Source organism: Dasypus novemcinctus, chromosome 27, assembly GCF_030445035.2.
Source record: "Dasypus novemcinctus isolate mDasNov1 chromosome 27, mDasNov1.1.hap2, whole genome shotgun sequence".
Classification (NCBI taxonomy): Eukaryota; Metazoa; Chordata; class Mammalia; order Cingulata; family Dasypodidae; genus Dasypus; species Dasypus novemcinctus.
Window position 1 is genome coordinate 5,165,437 of NC_080699.1, and position 22,220 is coordinate 5,187,656.

General features: G+C 36.1%; 1 protein-coding gene across 2 annotated transcripts in view; it reads left to right on the forward strand.

The window, feature by feature from the left end:
- The window catches only part of CNTN5 (contactin 5), a 1,236,361-nt gene that overhangs the window by 101,694 nt on the left and 1,112,447 nt on the right, over positions 1-22,220 (forward strand). The gene's annotated exons all lie outside the window — the stretch shown is intronic.

Here is a 22,220-nt window from a genome sequence, read left to right on the forward strand (position 1 = left end):
CCTTTGTAAGGTGTTGTTTAGAAAAAGTAATTTACAAAATAATTAAGGTCAGAAATGATTTCAGATGCCAAAATGTATATATTTTAATTATGCAACTTTATATCTGAAATGCTATTGTAGATTTAGGTGTTTTTCTAAAAGAAACAAACTTTCCAAGACAATGCCATGGGTTTGTACCAAAGGGGCAAACCACAACCAGCAAAAGAAACTGCATAACATGTAGCAAGAGGCTGGCTCCCAGCAGACTGAAGCTTCTGCTCTTCCCTTAGAGGAGAGTGGCTATCTGCTCATGCTAAGATGCTGAGAGGCGCTGTTTTGTTAAAGGGATGTTACAATATTTATCTTTCTCTGAGAATTCCAAGAATATAAACATTTGTAGACTAATGCTGTCATTTATAGTCTATTTAAAACTATAGAGTCTTCCTAGTCATTTAATTTAATAACAGAAAGTCATGTCATCCTTGAATAAAATCATGATGTAGCATTGCATTTTATGCATAGGGGAGACTCACTGATAACTACTAACATTTATATGCTAATTTTAGAATAAATCAGTTCATGGAATAATTTATACAAGATAACCCAGAATGGCATAGCTTTCCAGACCTTTGTGTATTCACAAAAGTGCATATTTTATAGTATTAAATATACTATTTTATAACATAGATTTTAAACAGGTTTGTATACATATGTATATGTATATGTATATGAATGAGTGTATACATATATATTTCTATATAAAATATGTGAATTTGACTTTTTCTTATACATTTCTCCTATTCACACTTCTTATTCCAGAAAATGAATAGATTCAAAACCTATTAAGTTAAGCATATATGTCCAATTTTATATAAGTTATGTTGTTTTTAAGATCCTCAACTTCCTCTCAGCCTCATTCTCCCTCAATTAAAATGTAAACATAGAAATAAAATAATCGAAGGACTACCCTTTATCAAGATGGCAATGTGAGATGCCTCAGGACTCTGTTGCCCCGTAAAAGCTTTGAATGAACAGTAAGAACTGGCACAAACATCTTTTTAAACTACAGAAAACTGTTAAGGATTGCGGAAATGGGGTCAGCGCAGAATCAAGAAAAAGGCAGCTTAAAAGTGGTTGGACCTCTGATACTCTGCTTGGCCTGTCCCTGACTCCTTTGCCAGCTTGGCACAGAGCTGGCCCATGTTCCTAGTGTGGGCACCTGGTCCCTGTTTCAAAGGGAGCAGAGTAGCCCTTGTGCACATGCAGGGAGTGTACATCTGATCCTGTCTCTCTGGTAGGTGTCTGAGGAACTGAACCAAGACTCTTGTCACAGGCTTGCTGTCCCAGAACTCGCCCTTTGTGTGGAAGTCAGCTCACGGGGCCCTCCTTCGGAAAGCTGTGGGAGAAACCTCAAATCTCGGCTGCCTGGGGCAAGAGACACATGGCTTGGGACCTTCAGGAAACTGTTTCCTGTGGAAGAAGGAACATTCACATACCTATCAATGGGCCACAAGTGGCACTTCCTAGGGCCACAAGTGCGTGTCTAAGTCAAAATGCATTTGAAGAAATGCTTTGGCCAGGAGATGCACTCTAAAATCATTGTGAATAAGCCCTGAAGAAGAGCTCTTGCACAGATCAGTCTGCAAAGATTGGGAAAGGTACTTTCTTTTTTCCTACTTTTTGTTTTCTTTTGTTTTCTCCTGGAAAACACTGCTAGACACAAACTAAAGGAACAGGTGACTCAGCGTCTAAGATTCTAGTGATAATACTTTAAAATATCAACTGTCCAGGTTTCAACAAAAGATTACAAAGCATGCAAAGAAACAGGAAGCAATGGCCCATTCAACAGAAGAGTCAAGCTTTAGAAATCATCAGTGAGGAGGACCAGAACTGGAACATGCAAGACAAAGACTTAAAAAAAAATTCCTAAATATATTCAGTGTACTAAAGGAAAATATGGACAAAGAACTTAAGGAACTCAGGAAAATGATAGATGAACACAAAGATAATATCAGTAGGGAGAAGTTATGAAAAGGAACCTAACAGAGCTGAAGACAGCAGTAACAGAAATTTAAAATTCCCTAGAGGGGTTCAACAGCAGATGGGAGCTGGCAGAAGACAGGATCAGCAAATGTGAAGATAAGGCAATTGAAATCATCCAGTCTGAGGAACAGAAAGAAGAAAGAATGAAGACAGTGAAAAGTGCTGGAGGAACTTGTGAGCAACATTGAACTGACCAGTATACACATGTGGGAGTTTGGTAAAGAGAAGAAATAGAGAAAGGAGAAGACAGAATATTCAAAGATATAATGTCTTACAGCTTCCCAATTTTAACAAAACCCATGAATATACACATCCATGATGCTCAATGAACTCTAAACAGGATAAACCCAACACACCCGTGCTGTAATTTATAGTAAAACTTTTGAATGCCGAAGTTAAAGAGAATTCTCAAAGCCCCAAGAGTGAAGAACAAGTCATGTACAAGGAACCTTGATTAGATGAAGTGTAGACTTCTCGTAGAAAACCATAAAGGCAAGAAGGCAGTAGGATAACAAATTTAAAGTGCTGGAAGCAAAAAATTTCCATCCAAGGTTTCTATATCTAGCAAAGTGTCTCTCAAAACCAAGGGACATTCCAAGATAGACAAAATCTGAGGGAATGCATCACCACTTTTCCAACCCTATAAGAGATGCTCAAGAGAGTTCTATAGATTGAAATGAAAAGACGGTATACAATAAACTGAAGCTCATGAAGAAATCAAGGTCTCCAGGTAGGGTGGAAATATAAATGCAAGCCTTAATATGTTTTTGGTTTGTTTCCTCATGTAGACTCTAAAATGCAATTGCATAAAATGTGATAATAAATCAGTGATTTTGGACTCAAAGTATAAGGATATAATTTGTGACAAGAACTACATAAAGGTGAGAGGACTGAGTGTTATAGGAACATTTGTGTACATAATTGAAATTAAATTGGTATCAAAGTAAAGACTATTATAGATTTAGAATATGAAAGTTAAGTCCATGGTAACTTCAAAAAAATTACCAGAACATGTGAGCTTATAGAGAGAAATGAGAGCACAGCTTGCTGTGGGCAGGGGGCGGGGCAAATGGGAGTTAGCGCATAATAGGTGTAGGGTTTCTGTTTAGAGCAAAGGGAAAGTTTTGGTAGTGAAAGGTGCTAAGGGTTCCGCAGCTTTATAAATGTAATTAAACCCACTGAGTGGTATAATTTGGAGTGGTTCAATGGGAAATTTCTGTTGTATATATGCTAGCACAACTAAAAGAAAAAAAAACAACAACTAAAGATAAATTGATAATTAAATACAATTCACGATACTGGACTGGACCTGACAAGGGTATTGAGTCTCCAAACAACATTATTGGTACAAACGAAAAAACTGGAATTACAGGATGGAATCTTTATATCAATGTTAAATCTTGACCTTGATAACTGGACTTAAGGTGGTTTCATAAGTGCATAACTTGTTTTTAGGAAATGTACCTGGCAGTCTTGTGTTACAGGAGCATGATGCATACAACCTACAAGTCAGAATGGGTTGAAATATAGACAGGCATATGGCTGGGTAGATAGATAGACCACAGATATGTGGATGGATGGATAGATGGATGGAGGGATGTATAGATGTATAGGTAGATAGATAGACACAGACAGATAGAATGATATGACAAACATAGCAAAAAAGGTATTGGTTGGAGTTCTCTGTATTGGGTTTGTAACATCTTTTAAACCATGCTGTAAGTTAAAAGTATTTTAAAATTAAAAAAAAAATTCAAAAACTATTTGTAGGATACTGTTTAGAACTAGTAGATTATGCTTGTCTTTTCGAATCTGCTCATGCATTGGCTCTAAAGGAAATTATGCTCTGACTAATTAGTTTCTCAATCATTGTTAGAGACATCTGCCAGGATTTTACCAGTGGTCTGTGTCTAACTTTTTAGAGAAACAATAATGCTAATCCTGAGGGCAATTAATGCTTTGTCTTTAGCTTGCTCTGATCCAATGCTCACACTGCACTGTGTGTGTTTCAGCAACAGCACCTGAGGATGGCTACTTTGTAATAGCATTTACAATAGCTAGAGTAAAGTTATCTATAAATGGTCACACAGCACACATTCTCAGAACTGAACACCAAGTTTAAACCTTTCTTTTAAAGTAAGTACTTGATCACCAGAAAATCTTTGAGAGTCTGCATAATGAATGGTATATCTTTCTAGTGCCTAGTACAGTAAATTAAGATAAAGACTAATAAATGTAATAATATAATAAATAATAAATGTAATAATTATATTGAAATAGACATTTTAATATAGCCTTATTATAAAATAGATGTTTAAAAATTAGTTATTTTCCTTTGGTAGTATGCCAGAGGTTTATCTCTAACAAGTGCTACAAAGGCTACAAAGTATTATTTTAAATTATGAATGACTTTGACTTTTATTTTTATGTTTGTTACTGGTTAGACTAGTTTCTCAGCATTATCAAAATTATATGTTTTACTATATCTGATATATCAGTCTTATAGAGTGCTTTCTCTAACATTCTATAAAAGACTCGTGAAACCTTTGTTGACGACTCCCATTAAATAAAATAAACCACAAATGCTAACTTCTGAATTTTCTTCTAAAAAAGTAATAGTAATTCAAGATCTATCAATACATTCCTCAGGTCACTTAAGCTCATTCTGCCTCTGCCTTAAAAGGGTTTGTTTGAAGAAAATATTATTAATTGGTTTCTTGGAGAATTTTCATCACAATAAAATTTTGAAGAACTAATTTCATTGTATAATGATGAGAAATATCAAGAAGTAATCATAGAATCTCATATTTGATGAAAAAACTAGTCATATATTATTCTGATTAAAGATAAAGGAAAGTGATTTCCCTTACACTTAAAATATTAGAAATCAATTTATTTGTGGATAGGGATTATTTTTGCCTTCCAAATCCAAAGCCAATTCTGGACAATTCTAACCATCATATATATTGACTGAAAGACTAATGAACACTTTATTTTAAAAGATCTCTGGTTAAAAGATCTCTGCTTGAGAGACAAATAGAAAAATATAAAGGTCATACAGTAAGCATTTCCTCATACAATGCAGATCAGGATTCCAAAGCACATTCATGTATTTGAGAAGCTGTGGTGGATTTAGGCTCTCTTTACCCCAGGAAAGCATGTTCTTCATCCGTTCCTGTGGGTGTGGGCCCACCGTGAGTAGGACCTTGAGGTGAACTGGGCGAGGTGACCACCTCAAGCAGGTGGGCCTTGATCCGAGTCCTGGTGTCCTAGAAGTGGAAGGAGATTCCGCCCCTGGGCGAGAGCCAGAGCGAGCGGGAAGCGCTGTTGGCAAAGCTGTCAGAGAAGGGCACGTCCAGGGGAGGCGCGTGCCCACCGCCCCGGGCCAGAGGGGCGGAGGACGGCCAGGCTTTGGGAAGAAGCAGGCCTTGACGAGGGCTGGGTTTAGACTCCGCGCCCCTCCAACTGTGAGCGAATGAATTCCCCTTGTTTAGTTGACCCTTTCCATGGTATGTGTCTGAGCAGCCTGAGAACCTAACACAGATAAAGGCAGTGCTCTTCGGTTTTTGTGAAGTAAGTAATCAGTAATACAGTTCTGGAATATGCCTAATGTGCCTCTGGACCATGTTTAACCAAAAGGCTTCAGCTCCCTGGTTTAAAGAACTGTACTTTCAAGGCCTTCTCTTTTTGATACCTTGGGAAGGTATGTGGATGTATGTTATGTGTGTCTGTGTATGTGCGAGAGTTAGAGACAGAGGATGGAGAGGCACACAGAGAGAGACAAAGAAGGGTAGAGAACTACTTCATATTAAACCACTCTGTACTCTTCCAGTTATATGGAATTGGGTACTTTAATATCAGCATTCCTCTCTTAGCTTCACTTCCCCTTATCTACCTTGATATTGAGTCAAAGTCCTTTCCAGTTTTAAGTGAGAGATAGGGGCAACATTGTGAGATATTTAGCCATACATATTTTGGCCTATTTCAAAGAATACATTGTATCTTACTTTACAGAAATGATAATTTGAAGGAAAAAATAATATAAAAAAAATCATAAAAACAAATGACTAGTGCTATTATTTTGAAATATATTATTGAAAATTTGAACCACTGTCATAATAACTGAGATCAAATTGTATAATATAATTTTATGGACAAAAAATAAATCCTAGTTTCAATCAATGCAGCATCTACAAAGTAAAACCTGAGAATACATTTCTTCTTTTTAGAGAACAAGTAATGATTTTAAAAAAAGAGAATATTGATATTGCGGGAAAAAGATAGTTGAACTTTAGCATTCACTTTCTATGTCTTGTAAATAAATGTTCTCTTTTCATTTTAAAGGTAGATAAATATAATAATAGTAAAAATCAGTCTGTATCTGCATAAACTTTTCATTTTATCTTAAGTCCATAATTGATATCTTAACAGTATTTCTGCTTCAGAGTCTCTCTTTATATCACAGAAATTAAAGAATAGGTCTTAAAGAAGATTGTTATGAGGAAAAACCTGTGGTTAGGAAGAGCTTTTCAATATGATTTGCATTTAGTTGCCTCAGGCCTTAGTCTCAGCCTGTCTTTGCTTTACTGTCACCGTTTTCACATCTGCTTACCAGCCACATGCACTTTCACAGGTAGCATTATCACTTTTAATTTCTCTGCTGCACTTTCATCTTTGTAGACAAACTCTCACTGATAAATCGTTTTTGTAAACCGTCATATGAGTTTGTCACTGGGAGACAAGGAGGCCATCCGATGACACGCTTTGCTTCCTGTGTGTGTCAGAGAGGAGATGTGCAATGACCAATCACCAACAGCTTTTGAAGGGCATAATCGGCTGCTGATCATGATTTGCATCTGTTATTTATGTAGTGATTTGGACTGAAGAGCTGGTAGCAAAGTTTGTACTTTATGTGATTATTTACAATTCATATAAAATGGTAACTGCATTGAAATTAATGCTAACCAAGCTTGTATTATTTACCTACCTGGTAGCAAGTGAGCTTCATCCATATTGGAACCAGTCGGTGTGAGAACTTCTTTGCCCTGTTGAGTCATAATGTTGAAAATAGTGTCAGGATTAAACATGTCAATGAAATAGAGTTAAGAAACTGATATATAAATACATACATGTGCGTTTCATATATACATGAAAATTCAGTTTATGAATAAAATGGTATTTTATCACAGTGGTGGAAATATGACTTATTCAACAAATAATGTTGGGAGAACTGGAGAAAACATAACCCCTTCTGAAAAATAGTTTACATGTAAATTTATGAATAAAAATCAGAGAAAAACCAGGATTTTTGAAGATAAAGCATATATAAATATTTTTACAAACTGAGCAAGGAAAAAGTCTTAGTAAATAAGAAACAGAGCCTAGATGCCAGATCATGAGAGAGAGACGTATTTGGGCACATAAAAATAAAAGAGTTCTTTGTTGTGAAAGACAAATGAAAGACTGGAAATATTTGTATCAAAAATATTATTTATAATATAAAGACAATCTGTAGTACACTAAGAAAATGCAGGAAACATAAATAAGAGAAAGAAGAAAGGGCAAAGGCTAATTTTTGAATAGATATTCACAATAAACCAGAAAATACTAATTAAAACATCAATGAGATATTTTTCACTATCAGATTGGCAAAAAATGAAAGATTAATAGTAACTCGTTTTAGGTGGGATGCAGAGATGCTGCGGTGCTTGTACTGTTAGTGACTGTGCTAGTTGATAAGGCCTTTGTGGTGCGTTCAGTAACTTTTTTTTTTTTTTAATTTTAAGCAATCATGCATTTGCCCAGAAAATCAACTTCTAGGATTTTTTTTCAACAGAATTAACTACATTTGCACCCTAGGTAAAAGGATATGGCAGGTTATAAATATTAAAGTCAACATTTTGGCCCCCAAGGTTTTTTACACTTTTTAATCTTAATCCTTTCCCCAAATCAGGCCCTTTACCATCCTGACCCTTTTCAGGATGATATGTATTTACTTGGTCTATATCTTTCTTTTAAATCAAACTGCTTCCTATTTTCATACGGTTAAGATAACCATCAAAAAATGTGGATAAATGGATGCAGTTCTAATGTGCATAAAGAAGTATTTATTCCACAGGGATTACAATATAAGGGTGCTCAAACATAATACAAGAATGTTTAAAACAAATTTCACATATAAATATAAAGTGTTGCTTTTGCATAATAGCAGTATATTTCATGAAATTACCTGCAGAGTCTCAGGGAGAGTGAGTTTGAAATCAGATCATCACAGGCATCAATTAGCAGTGGCAGTGTGGAAAGGAACTTTTCTCTGTCTCAGTTCTCTTATTTCTTAAACAGGATGAATGCAGCCTGCCTCAAAAGAATTGTAAGAATTAAATGAGTAATAAATGGAAAGTGCTAAGTGCTGCATCTTTACATAATAAAGGCTAGTAGTTACTATTCTTAAATCTCTAAATCAGTGGATTCTAGTATACTCCACAAAGAGATTTAGCCCATGTTAATGATAATTGTGCATTTTAAGGTGGAAAATATAGGGAATATTTTTTGAGGAAAATGGGATTTTTTGTTCCTTATTTTTAATAGCCTTGTCATAGTCTCCTTATGAGTCATTTTCATTTTTGTAATCAGATCCTTTTGTGAAACTGTCCTTTTATGTAGACTTCTGTGAAAAAATCAATATATCCATTTCCTAAGTTTTTTTCAACAGTTGAATTGCTTTTGAAATCCCCACAAAAATTTTATTAGTGTTGATTTATTATATTTACCTAGTTTCTGTCTTTTTGAGCTTCATTTTTGGTATGCATATATGCCACAGAACAAAAACAATATCAAATTGCGCATCAATACCACATATTAGAAGGAAAGCACATGTGCATCACACAACATTAAAAATATTTTCGTAAAGATATATACCTCAACTTGTCATGGGAATGAGAGGATATTCTAGAATATAAAATTTAAAAATAAGCTTCTAAATTACAGATGTTTCCTCCAATGTATATTAGCATTCACTGTGATATATTTGGAATGCTAAGTCATCCCACATAATATTATTTATACTAAAATATAATTAACTTTTTTTCAGGAAGATCAACTCTTAGCCTTGGTAATAGTGAAAGAGGCTAATATTAAAATGTGTACCAAGTCATCCTTTTAGCCTAGGATACGATCAGCTAGCTACGGCCGAAGAAATGCTTTCACGTATTTTGTGTCCGTCCAAACATTTGTACAACGAAACCTGATGCTCCTGAAAGCAATTGAAAACGCTTCCATGTGTCACTGTCACTTAATTCCATATATATGAAACAATGCTTTTCAACTTGGATGGCTTAAGAAATATTCCAGTTCAGCACAACAGATATTTATTCACCTTCTATGACCCTATTAAATTCTGTTCTAAACATAGAGGATTGGGAAGTAAAACAAACAAACATACATACAAGCAAATTATAGTCTCTGGCTTCCAAAATCACAGTAGCAGGGAGACAAACACAAGAATAATTAGGAATCTGAGTTGACTTGGACCCAAACAGTGGTTTCTTAGTGGGGATGTGAGAGGACCCAGGAGCTCCCCATGAAACAGCAAAGGAAAGCATCCTGTGTGTTGAACTTGCCAGAGTAATGATTTCAACCTCCTGATGAAACCAAAATAGACATAGTGTATCTGGACAATAACTAGGCAGGTAACTGAGGTGACCTTGAAGTTTAAAAAAAAATAGCACTTGCATGAGCCCCAGAATCCTGTCATCCCCTGCTGAGCTGACCTCTCCTCTTGGACGTCTTGTTTGGCATCTCAGATCTAACACGTCCAGAACTTGGCTTCTGTGCTTGTTTCTCTGCCATCTTCCAGGCTCGGTGGATGGCCGTCCTGCAGGCCCAAGCCTCAGGGCCTTTGCACGGTCCCGCATCCCTGAACTGCCTCTTCCTTGGGCCGGCCGGCCTCTGCTTCATAGCCCTGGAGTCCGGCCTTCTCCAGCCCCGCTCACAGAGGGTTTTCCTGTTTTGCTTACCTCTGGCTTCTATTTGACTTTTGGTGTTTTTAATTTCTACTTTAGAAAATGTCTCTGAGATGTCAGCTTCATTAACTGGCAAAAATGTTGCCTTCCTTAACTTTTATACTGATTAATACAGATTATACCAAATGAAACCACAGTATTAAAAAACACTATTAAAATTGCAAAATGAAACAAACTAGTTCCTTAGAAAGCATTGTTCTAAGCTTTGCAACTATGACCTTATACATGTCATTAGGGAATAGGGAAAAATTTGTAACCCTTACCTTTAGGATGAAAGTGCTTGCTAGGGATGTGATTTAATAAAACACAAAACAAAATAAAACTGCACAAATAACAAAGTGCTCCTCTATAGAACTGTTAGAAAACTGCCATACAGTGAAGGATGCCATGTGCAATTAGTTTGTTATGAAGACTTACATCAAAGAATCAATACATTGGGATAGTCACCTCTTATAAAAGGATAGCAGTAAATGTAAGGCTTCTGGGTTATTTAAACTCCAATTTATAAAAATATAAACATTGAAGTGATAAATATTGAAGATTACTTTACAAAATTTAATTTCATCACTCCCATTTCACTTGGGTAATTATAAAAGTAGCATTAGTGGAACATATGAAGTCTTTTTTATAGTTTTTTTTTAATTAGAGAAGTTGTAGGTTTACAGAAAAATCATGCAATAAATACAGAGTTCCTGTTTACCACCACTTATCATTAACGTTTTGCATTGGTGTAGTGCTTTTTTTACAGTTTATGAAAGGATATTATTATAATTGTACTATTAACTATAGTCCATAGTTTACGTTAGGTCACTGTGTTGTACAGTTCTATTTTTTTTAATTTATTCTAGGAACATATGTATAACCTAAAATTTTGCCTGTCAACTACATTCAAATGTACAATCCAGTGCTATTAATTATGTTCATAGTGTTGTGCTCCCATCACCACCACCCATTATCAAAACTCTTCCATCACTCCAAACAAATTCTGTATTGATAAAAAAATTCAGTCTTTAAGGTAAGGTTATATATCTCCTGCTTGCTGATACTGAAAGTTACGATTTTTCAGTCTTCAGTTTTCTCAAACAGTATGGAATTATACATTAGTTTTTTGTTTTGTTTTGTTTTGTTTTTTTAAAGATTTATTTATTTATGTATTTCTCTCCCCTTCCCCCCTGCCCCGGCTGTCTGTTCTCTGTGTCTATTGGCTGTGTCTTCTTCTTTGTCCACTTCTGTTGTTGTCAGCGGCACGGGAATCTGTGTTTCTTTTTGTTGTGTCATCTTGCTGTATCAGCTCTCCGTGTGTGCAGCACCACTCCTGGGCAGGCTGCACTTTCTTTCGCTCTGGGCGGCTCTCCTTATGGGGCGCACTCCTTGTGTGTGGGGCTCCCCTACACGAGGATACCCCTGCCTGGCATGGCACTCCTTGCGCACATCAGCACTGCGCGTGGGCCAGCTCTGCACGGGTCAAGGAGGCCCGGGGTTTGAACTATGGACCTCCCATGTGGTAGACGAACGCCCTAACCGCTGGGCTAAGTCCGCCTCCCAATACACTCGTTTTTGAGGGTTGTAAGAGTGTGGCCCGTACTGTGCATTGATTCCCCTACCCCAAACTCCTTTTTTCCTTGGTTACAAGAACTGTTCTCTCCCTCTCTCTCTCTCTCTCTCTCTCTCTCTCTCTCTCTCTCTCTCTCTCTCTGTCTCTCTTTCTCTCTCTCTGTCTCTCTGTCACTGTCTCTTTCTCTCTCCTTACTTTTTCGTAGAAAGCACATCTGCCATGGGGGGTGTGCCAGGATTGGTGTAAAGGGATAATAGCTAACCTGCTTCCTCTTGAATGCATTTGTTTTCCTTGACAGCTCTGCGGCTGAGAATGCCCGTAGGACCCAGTTCTTGCCAATAAAACATCAACGTGAAGTCTGCTTAAGGCACCCTAGAAATGTTTTCTTCCATTGATAAAAGAGGAGAGCCTTTGTAGAAAATGGACTTTCTTCATTCACCCCCTTGCTTCTGCTTTTACATGAATTTCTGGTGCTTTGAGATATGACAGTCATCTTGGGACCATGAAAATAAACCTAAGTATGCAATGTCAGCCTGCTGAAACTGGGAAAATTCTGGGTCATTTTTGGTGAATGAATGTCTAAAACTATCTACTTCTGGACTTCCTGTCTTGTGTTAAAAATACACTTCCTATTTGTCAGATCTTCACCTATAAAAGAGCAAATATTTATTAACTTTCTGCGATGTATTACTTGCCTTCCAGAATGTACTGTGTAGTAGTCACATCTATTTTACATGCAAGGAGAGGTTAAGAACACGAAAGTAGTGTGTCTGAAGTTACTTGCCTTAGGAGAGAGATGTTACTTGATTCTCTTCTATTAACCTGAAGATGCCTAAGAATAGCATCTAACCCCACTCATAAAATAGTTTACATATTTATTTCACTCTCATGCTTTAGAAATAAATGATTAATGAGTCTAAGCAGTGGATACAAACAATCATTTTAATCAGAATTCTATAAGAAAAATCCAAGACGAACAGTTGCCAAGTCAAATAGTTAAGTTTTACCCTTTTTTGTTAGAAAAACAGTGAAATTGGTCAGGTTGGCAGTATCTTTTAAGTGTTCTCCATTTAATGTGGCACTCTGCTTTTAGCTTCTCCCATCATACCAAAGTTGTCTTCTCTGAAGCATTTTTGTAAAATAGCAGAGTTGAATAAAGGATTTGGAGCTACGGACATATCATTTTATTGATCTCATAAATTCTGTATCATCATGAATCTTCCTAAATTTGCAAAGGATGCAAATTTATAAATAACTTACTCAAATCTGCTTATTGAAATTTTTCTATTATTGGGTAGTTTCCATTGGTTTAATTTCACAGGAGTATAGCCTTGCAGAAACAAAATATATTTAAAGTGTTTGCTGGAAATCACGGTGAATTTGATTTATTTAAAACAGAAAGGTTTCTGGTCAGTTCCTTAGAAAACCTGCTCCTTTTGGTTGAACTGAGTAAAACAGGTAGAACTTGCTCACTTGAATAATATTCTTTGAGCCCTTGTGACAGTTTTTATCTAATTATTTTAATGAATAATATTAATAATTTAAATGGGCTTTTTCTGCTTATAATTAACATTCAAAAATGAATTGTCAGTATTTTAGAATTTCTATTTTAATGGACTTTTAGCAAAATGTTTTAACTGTCGTCATATTCCTTCATATATTTTTATATTGATTCTTTCTGTATTTCTCCTTAAACTAATAAACTGAAACTTATTTCTTAGTAATTTTATGAAAATAGTCATAATATTTGGAAGATAATAGAAGTTTTAAGTTTTAAAAAACTGCACAGGAATTACTAAACATGATATACATTCAAAACTTGTTGAGTATATTTATTACCTGATTTTATTATGATGTTTAACCTCTACCTGCTTTTGGTCCCCCTGTAGAGATTTTCTTGAGCATAACATTTCTTTTTGTGGAAGCAAGTAATTCATTGCTAGTACATCTTTTGGTTGGAAGTGCAGATATGTGGAACTAGTTATAAAGCAGGCCTTGACTTGTTGCAAGTTTATTGAAATTGCCCTTTTTAAGACATTAATCTGTCTTTAAAAAAACTCAACTTCTCAGGAGAATATAAATGATACCAAATTACACTTAGAAAAAAAGAGTAGCAACAGAAAAATAATCAGTTTAGAAGTATCTGTAAATTTAAAGAGAAATTTTAAATTTTATGTAATGTCTGAATCAAATTCATACAAACTTTAAGTTAAAAATTAATAATAAGCTTATATTTGTGAACATTCAGCCTGTAATTCTGGTCTGCAGGGTAACACATTTACTCAGTGTACATAAATTAAGGGGAAACTTAATTTGAGAAATGGAAATGCTAGTGCAATTATTAACATATACCCAGTGCCTGTAAATTGCAAGAAAATATTATTTTCACTGATAGTTTCATAAATGAAAATTTAAAACAACTTTTATTTCAAACATTGATTATTTGATTGCACAGCACATGTTGGATATGACTGGAATTGTATTTGCATGTGTGAATGTGCATATATGAAAAGTGCGTATACATTCTTGGCACATGTTGTGTATTTATGTTTATATGGATATAAATTTATATAAGGTGAGAAAGAACTCTTTCTAGAGGTGTGTGGATGCATGTGTGTATACGTGTCTGTACCTATCTAGAGAGAGCACATATAGGTTCTCTTTCTTTGAAAATTCAAACTAACCTGTCTAGTTCATTTTTTTTCTTCTTTTTTTAAGATACAGAGTGACATGTGAACAAAAATTCTTAAAAGGATCCAGTTTATATCAGTGGTTTACTGAATGTGATTTTGGTACTACAATAAAAATTTATTGCAGCATATAATCAGCATTTATCTACCAATGGGTAGCTAATTGGGTTATAAATCTGATAGTTGTGATTACTTCACATCTTGTTAAACCATTAATAAGGATTCATAAAACACAGTTGAAAGTTAAGCTTTTTTTTGTATATAATGGCTGTCATTTTATTGAAAATAATAAAAGAATTAATCATTTGTTAAATTTACTAAATTACCAATATTTCAGAAACTAGTAGATTCCAATTATTAGGTACAACAAAGTGATACTATTATTTAGGGAGATCAAATTCAGCATTTCATGCTTTCTGGTAGCATGTTAATTAGCAAGGTTACATAAAATTAATTAGTTTGTTTTACTTAGTAAATCTACAAATATCTTATTGTAATTCCCAGACAGGCACAGGGAGAGAGGGGGCTAACATTATTTTAAAACGAGACGTTTATTTTGGTATACTAGTCAGGATAATTTTAGGTGTAAGTGATAAGACCCAATTCAAAGTAGAAATGACTTATATAACAAGTTCAGAGAGAAGAGAGACTTCAGAGTTGCTTGATTTCATGGCTCAGTGATCTTATAGAACTTCAGGGCCTTTGCATTTTTTCCACTTTGCCTCAGTTTCCCATCTGATGCACTGACTACATTCTAAAGTGAACACAAAAAGTCACGTCTGAAAGTGACAGCTCTCTTCACAGTGAGGTGGCTTTTCTCAGGAGCCGTCAAGCCCATCAAACTTCATAGCACCTTGGCCAGATTTGTGTGCGAGCCCTTCCCCGAGCATATCTTTGGAAAGGAGAGTGGAATTTGTAGGGTTGGCCCGGTGTCCTCACCTGGGAGGGAATGCAGGTTGAGGAGTCAGTTACAATGGTCACCACAATCCTTTCTTAAACTTTTTATTTTACGAGTAATGTATGTGATAGGCCATTGATTTTGCTAATTTCAATCTTATTCTGAATCAAGATGGAAAATTTTAAAAACCGTAGTGATTGGACAAGCCATATATATTTTTCTGATCCCTAATGTAAGCATAGTGTGAAAACAGGATCTTTTCTTTCTCTCAGAGATCCCAAACCTAGGAAAGAGGTCCAGGTACCAAACCAAAACAATGGTCATTCTCCAGCAGAGAGGGACAGAGGCGACTTGAGTGATGTGGTAGTATATACAAGGCTTTCCTAGATTTTCTTTGATTATATAACCTATTTTGATTTGGAAACAGTTTACACTATCATGGGACAGTGAAAAGAACCTAACCTTAAACAGCTGATGTCATAAAGTTTTGGCACGCCTGATGTACTTAGAGATGTCACAATTTGTTTCCTTTGGATTTTACATGTTACATCATGAGCAGGGCCATCTCCAAGCCCCTAGATCTGGTTGAATAATGTTATTTCAGGGAGTTGCATTTTGGTTTCATTCCATAATCTTGAATTGAGACTTCCTCCAAGAAATAGCTTTAGAGAACTAATTTTTAAATGTTGCATAGATGTTTGTGAAAACATGGTCTACCACAGTTTTGTAAAGCCCAAGTGAAAACTTGCCTGGAGAGATAAATGCTTGAGAGCTTTGTTATCTCTAAAGTAGCAGTTTGCTTTTCTTTTGTGTTGATGGAGAACTACGTGACTGTTATATAACTCTTTTTGTTTTGGTTGTCATAAATTCACAGCTGATTTTAAGGATGAACCATAATTATAGGAAAGAAAAACTAAAGCTTGTTAAACTTATTGTATATTGTTTTTGAATCAATCTCAACATTCTCCTGATTTGAATTCTCTCATGGTCAGTTACTTCTAAAAATATTTTTTGAATTTGAAAAAATTCCTAGAAGCTCACTCATAATTTAGAGTTAAAAGGCAAGACATAGATATTTGCAGGTATATTTTGTGTTATGTAAATTGTGTGGATAACCTGATTATTCCTAGCATGGTGTATAAGGACATAACTGTGGCACAAATGTTTGTTGTTATTTTCAGTAGCTAATTTGGCAGGGAATTTATGATCTAGGCTATGGCTATTCCTATCTGGGCTATAAATAGGGATACAGAACAAAACATTTTATTAAAGTTAAATTTTAGTTGCCATGACGCTGAAAAGTAAATCACACTACCGTGATTTGCTTTATTAGGACATAAAACCTCATATGAGGCAAAATCGCAATCAGAATCTGCTGTCTCTTATTCAAGGTGAATCATTGTCAGCTAAGCATAGTCATGGAGGGATGACTGCCAGTGTTGAAAAAGTTGTAGGTTTATTAATTTTATAATTAAACAAGGTAGATAAAACCTCTTAAAAATATTGAGACTCAACAGAGATCCACCATGATGTTTGACTAAGGGGCACCATAATATATCATAATCTATTTTGGTATCATTATACCAATGGATATATGTAATATCCACAATATAAATTTTTTTAAAAAATGGGTCTTGTCTAGGAGCTTATTTTCATAAATGTATTCTTACTAAGAATGTATTTTATACAGTGTCAAATCTCTAGTCATAGCTAGAGATTCTTATGAAATTATAACCACCTATGTTAAGACAATTAAGCTGAAATGATTTGTAGTTTCTATGAAAGATCATGGAGAACAAAGACACAATGATCCTGGTAATCAAAGTTAAACCTGAATAAAACTTATTAAAATATCTCAACCATTAATACTTAAGGAACAGCAAACAATTAGAAAAAGATGGAGAAATAGATGAAAGCCTCTGTAGAGGGTCTGGAAGATTTCAGGACACTCTGGAATCCTATGGCCCTGTCTTCTTGTGACTACTGCACTGAATTCCAAATAAGCAGGCCTGGCTTCAATTTAAGCGTTGGCACTTAGAAGCTTTGGACTTTTGGGGAAGAAGCTGCACTTCTCTGAGCCTCATATCCTCACCTGTAACATGAGGTTAGAGATTCTTTCTTTGTCTTCCTCATACAACTAATATAAAAATGAAATTTTAAAGAGCTTTGTGAACTCTGCATTTATATTTCAGGTTTGTTCTTTCGAGGCTGATAATGAAAGCATGGATTAAAGACTGGGAGTAGCATCTCAGGTTCCATAAACAGCAAAAACCAAGCATAGCTGTTGATATCAGGACACAGACAATTTATACTTTGTCCTTATTTTAGAAAATCTTTTGGAATTTGAAAAATAAAATGACTAGAGCTTTTGGAATTCCAGCACCATTTCAAAGTCATCACTTGGAGAGGCAGAGAGAAGATATAAATAAGTAGACAGATATAAAATAAAATATATGTGTATATACATGCATATGTGTGTGTGTTTAGTAATATTTTCCCACATATAACCACATATATGTATGTAGGTACATAAGACCTTTTATTCGAGATAACTCATTAAGAAAAAAGCAAGAAAGAACTAAGAGGGTGTGTGGTGAGACCTATGAATGGTTAATAAGGAAAACAAGGCCATTTACAAGTGTTTAATCCACAGAGGGTAGGTAAAGAAGAGGCTGGGTATGACTGGGGCACTGACCACTTAGCAGCAGTGATGGCCCAAGTTAAGGTACTTGTAAAAGATGAGGAGAAAGAAGAGAGGAAAATAAAGAGATAAAGAGAGCAACACAGACAGTGAAAGAGGGAGAAACAGAAAGGGAATAAACTTGTGCTTTTACATAGTGAGATTGAATTTTCATTACTTTAACCAGCGTAAAGCATCAATTCCATATATTTGGCTCACATACAAGGGAAACTCGGTAAGATTAAGTGCCGACCTCTCTTTAGAAACCATGGAGGTGAGAAGAAAGCAGTGTGATGTATTTAAGGTACAGAAAGAGAAGAACTGCCAGCCAAGAATTCTGTATCTGGCAAAACTGTCCTTCAGGAATGAGGGTGAGTTCAGGGTCTTCACAGACAAACAAAAACTGATAGAATTTGATAAAGGGAGGATTCTGAAAACAGCAAAAGAAAAGCAAAGCCTCACATACAAGGGAAACTGGACAAGATTAAGTGCCGACCTCTCATCAGAAACCACGGAGGCAAGAAGAAAGAGCTATGAGGTATTTAAGGTACTAAAAGAGACAACTGCCAGAAGAATTCCGTATCCGGCAAAACTGTCCTTCAAAAATGAGGGTGAGTTAAAAGTCTTCACAGACAAGCAAAAACTGATAGACAGAATGAATGAAGTAATTCCTTGACATAATGACATTGAATGGTATTGGCTTGACCTCCCCAATCAAAGACATTGAGTAAAACAATATGTGGAAGCACCAGAAGATCTGCTCAGCTTTATGGCTAAAAATCTTCATTGAAATATTGTACAAATAAGACTCTCTTCTTGGGAGGCATGGGAAATAAATAGAGAAGATCGCTTTGATAACAATGCTTAGAATCGCAGCCTTGTTAAAAGTAGAAAAATGAGGTGCCGGAGCCTAGGGGTGATCCATGTTTCTGGAATGCCTGCTCCTCAAAGACAGGGTGGATAGGACCGGGGTGAGGAGTTAACCAGGGGGAAACACCAAGCCAAACCAAAAATGTAAACCATGGAGCGGGGAGGAAAATAAAATATTCTAAATCATGGACAGCAACAAATCAAAAACTAAGCCTGGTTACCGTAATTCTTGTGTATCTCCAATTTTCCCATTTGCGTTGCATTTCTGTTAACACAGACACCAGTCTTCGTGGCATGTCCGAACTTGGGAGGCTTCGTCCATGTGATGCTGCAGAACCAGCAGCAAGCCAGAGGGCAGTGTGGTCCTGCTCTGGCTTTTTCATCCACGAGATGTGTGAACTTGGGCACATCATTTTACCTCCCAGGTGATTGGTTTCCTGATGTCTAAAATAAGGAAGCTTTATCAGATGATCTGGAAGATTGCCTCTATTTCTGAATTTTATGACTGTGTCTTGGAATGAACAGATTCCCCGTTGTATCGGCATGCTCTACATCATTATAGTCTTAAAGTATATAACAAAAGAATGCGATACATATCTTTATGGGAGGCAGAGACGGAAAAATCATGTTAAAAATTATATAATTCTAGATTACAATATAGAACAGGAGCATGTTTGTTTTCTATTACAAGTGATTTATAAGCCATTAAGTGAGACTGAGGAGATGCACATTCAATTTTCTTTTATTCCTTAATCCAAAGGAGCCTGCCGGCTCCTGGCAGCTGCTGCATTAGCATTTTGCAGGCATGCATAGAAGCTTGAACCTCTTTTAAAATCCAGTTTTCTCAGCGCTAAATAGTCAGTGATCATGAAGTCACGGTGTTACCACCAAGAAAAAGAAATAATGCCATGTCAATTTACAACCTTTAGAAATGAGTTTCTAAATTAAATGGAAAAAATATGCTAATGCAGTAAGGCTGCAACTTTAAAAATAGAAAAGTCAGGACCTACAAAAGTTATGGTTTTCATTATCATCATTAACATGACTACATTATATACACCGAATATATTAATTTTGTTCCAACTCACTTGTAATCCAAATTTTTGCATGCATCCAATGTCATTTAGCTTCATTAGGGGAATTTTAGCTTGCATTTTACGGTTTTTGTACTTTGTTTGCATACTTAACTTTATTTAAAATTCATTTTATACGTGCATATGTCATCAGTGGTTAATCTGTTAATAAACAAGCAACATTATCTACTGGGTCATTCAAAACATCTACATAGAGAAGGCTGCAAAATTTTGTATATATACAAGGATCAGTTTTTCTCTATTTTTCTCTAATAATGTTTTCAAGATTCAGTGTAGCTCATAAGACATTATGGGTTCAGTCTATCCTCGGTACCTGAAAAAAAAAAGATAGAAAAGTCTTCATTGCCTAATTTAGCTTTGCAGCATTCCCTCTTCTTTTCCTGAAATCTCTCATCTGATCACTTAGTATATTCTTCTTTATTCTGTGGTTAGTTGATGCTACCTCAATGTCCTATGGCCCATACCCCAGACTTCTCTTAACCACCTTTCCCCATCAAGTCTTTATGTACCAGGTCCTTATGCTTTGTTAAGTAATGAGTTCCCCAGTCTGTTGAAGTGGAAACAGTACATCAAAGTCATCTGAAGTGCTTAAAAAACACTATTAATAGCAATTCTATGGAACTGGAAATTTTGGAGATGGTTTCCAGGAACATGCATATTTTTAGCATCTGCTTATGTGAGTACAATGTGTATCTTTTGTTAAGAATCATTTTCCTTGATGCTTTCAAGTTAAGGTTTTATTATTACTATTACAATTATCAATGACAAAGTAACAGTCATATTGTAATATTTCATACTTAATAATTACTCTTTTTCACATGTGTTAATAAATTCATGAAAAAGGAAAGTATACTTTATCACACAATGAAGCTGGAATTACAAACAGGTAAGGGTTCTGAAGAAAATAAATAGATTAGGAAGAACATTTAACAAAAAAATGTGACCGACACTGAGGGATGAGGAGGTGACACACGAGTGCAGGCTTGACAAATGTAGAGTTAACCTTGTACACCAGTGAGAATTTGTTTTAACAATGAGCAAGGGAGACTTCTAAAAGAGTAGCTAAATTGAGATCTAATTTTATTTCTCTCTTGAATAAAAAACTTGGGGTGTGTGTGTGTGGGGGTGTAGCTAATCCAGGCCTCATTTATTGATGGCCACAGTTTTTCAGGACTTTAAGCTTTCAGCTTTGACATCCATTGTGAGGTTCTCATCCACGTGTTCCAAAATACTAGCTAGAACTCCAGCCATCAAAACTACATTCCACTCTGGACTGACCATGTGCTAGCCAGGCCCTGAACCTCAACAGACTTCAGCTCCTACACTCTGGTTTATTGGACTTACCCCACTCAGCTAACATGGAGGTGAAGAAGGTCAACCACCACACCACGGAGCCAAGAGTACCTACAACTGAAAGCAGGAGGACTGCATCCAGCATCCATGTGGAATCTAAGCCCCCTCTTGATATAGATGTGGAGTGGACACAACCATTCCAAGGTCCACAGGATGGAGGAATAGAGTATGGATTAGAGTGGACTTACTGATAATCTATTCATGAACTATTGTGATTAGTAATTGAAGAAAATGTGACATTGGTGTGGAGAAAGTGGCCATGGTGGCTGCTGAGGGTAGGAAATGGGAGGAAGAGATGAGATGTGGAGGTGTTTTCAGGACTTGGAGTTGTCCTGGGTGATGCTGCAGGGACCGTTACCGGGCATTGTATGTCCTCCCATGGCCCACAGGGTGGAATGTGGGAGAGTGTGGACTATGATGTGGACCATTGACCATGAGGTGCAGCGATGTTCAGAGATGTATTCACCAAGTGCAATGAATGTCTCATGATGATGGAGGAGATTGTTGTTAAGGGGGGAGGAGTGGGGTGAGGGGGGTAGGGGGTATATGGTATGTAATATTAAAAAAAAAAGACAAAAAAAAAAGCTACATTTCAGTCTGTAATGGAAAAACAGAAAAGGAAAATATCCTCCTTCTCTTTGAGAAGACTTTCATAAAATGTCCTAATAGATTTTACTGGACAGAGCTTAATCATCCGCTTATCCTTTCCTGCAAGGGAGGTTGGTAAATGTCTAAATTGTGTTGAGAAATGTGACATTTACAACGTAAATGTCTTTTGGAAAGCAGAGACCATTATAAAGTGGCCACTAGCATTTCCTGCCACAGTTGCTAGGGAGGGGTAAATTGGGCACCATCAGTTTGAACATATACTTGGTCCATCTTGGTCCACTTTCTGGTGCGTGTAGACCATTGTAAGTAAGAGCTCTTCAAGATATGACTTCACTTACAGTGGGGCCCCGCTGAATCAGGATTCCTGGGGGCCTGTGAGCCTGGGTGGAAGCAAGCCCCTGAGACTGTGAGCCAGTGAATTCCCATTG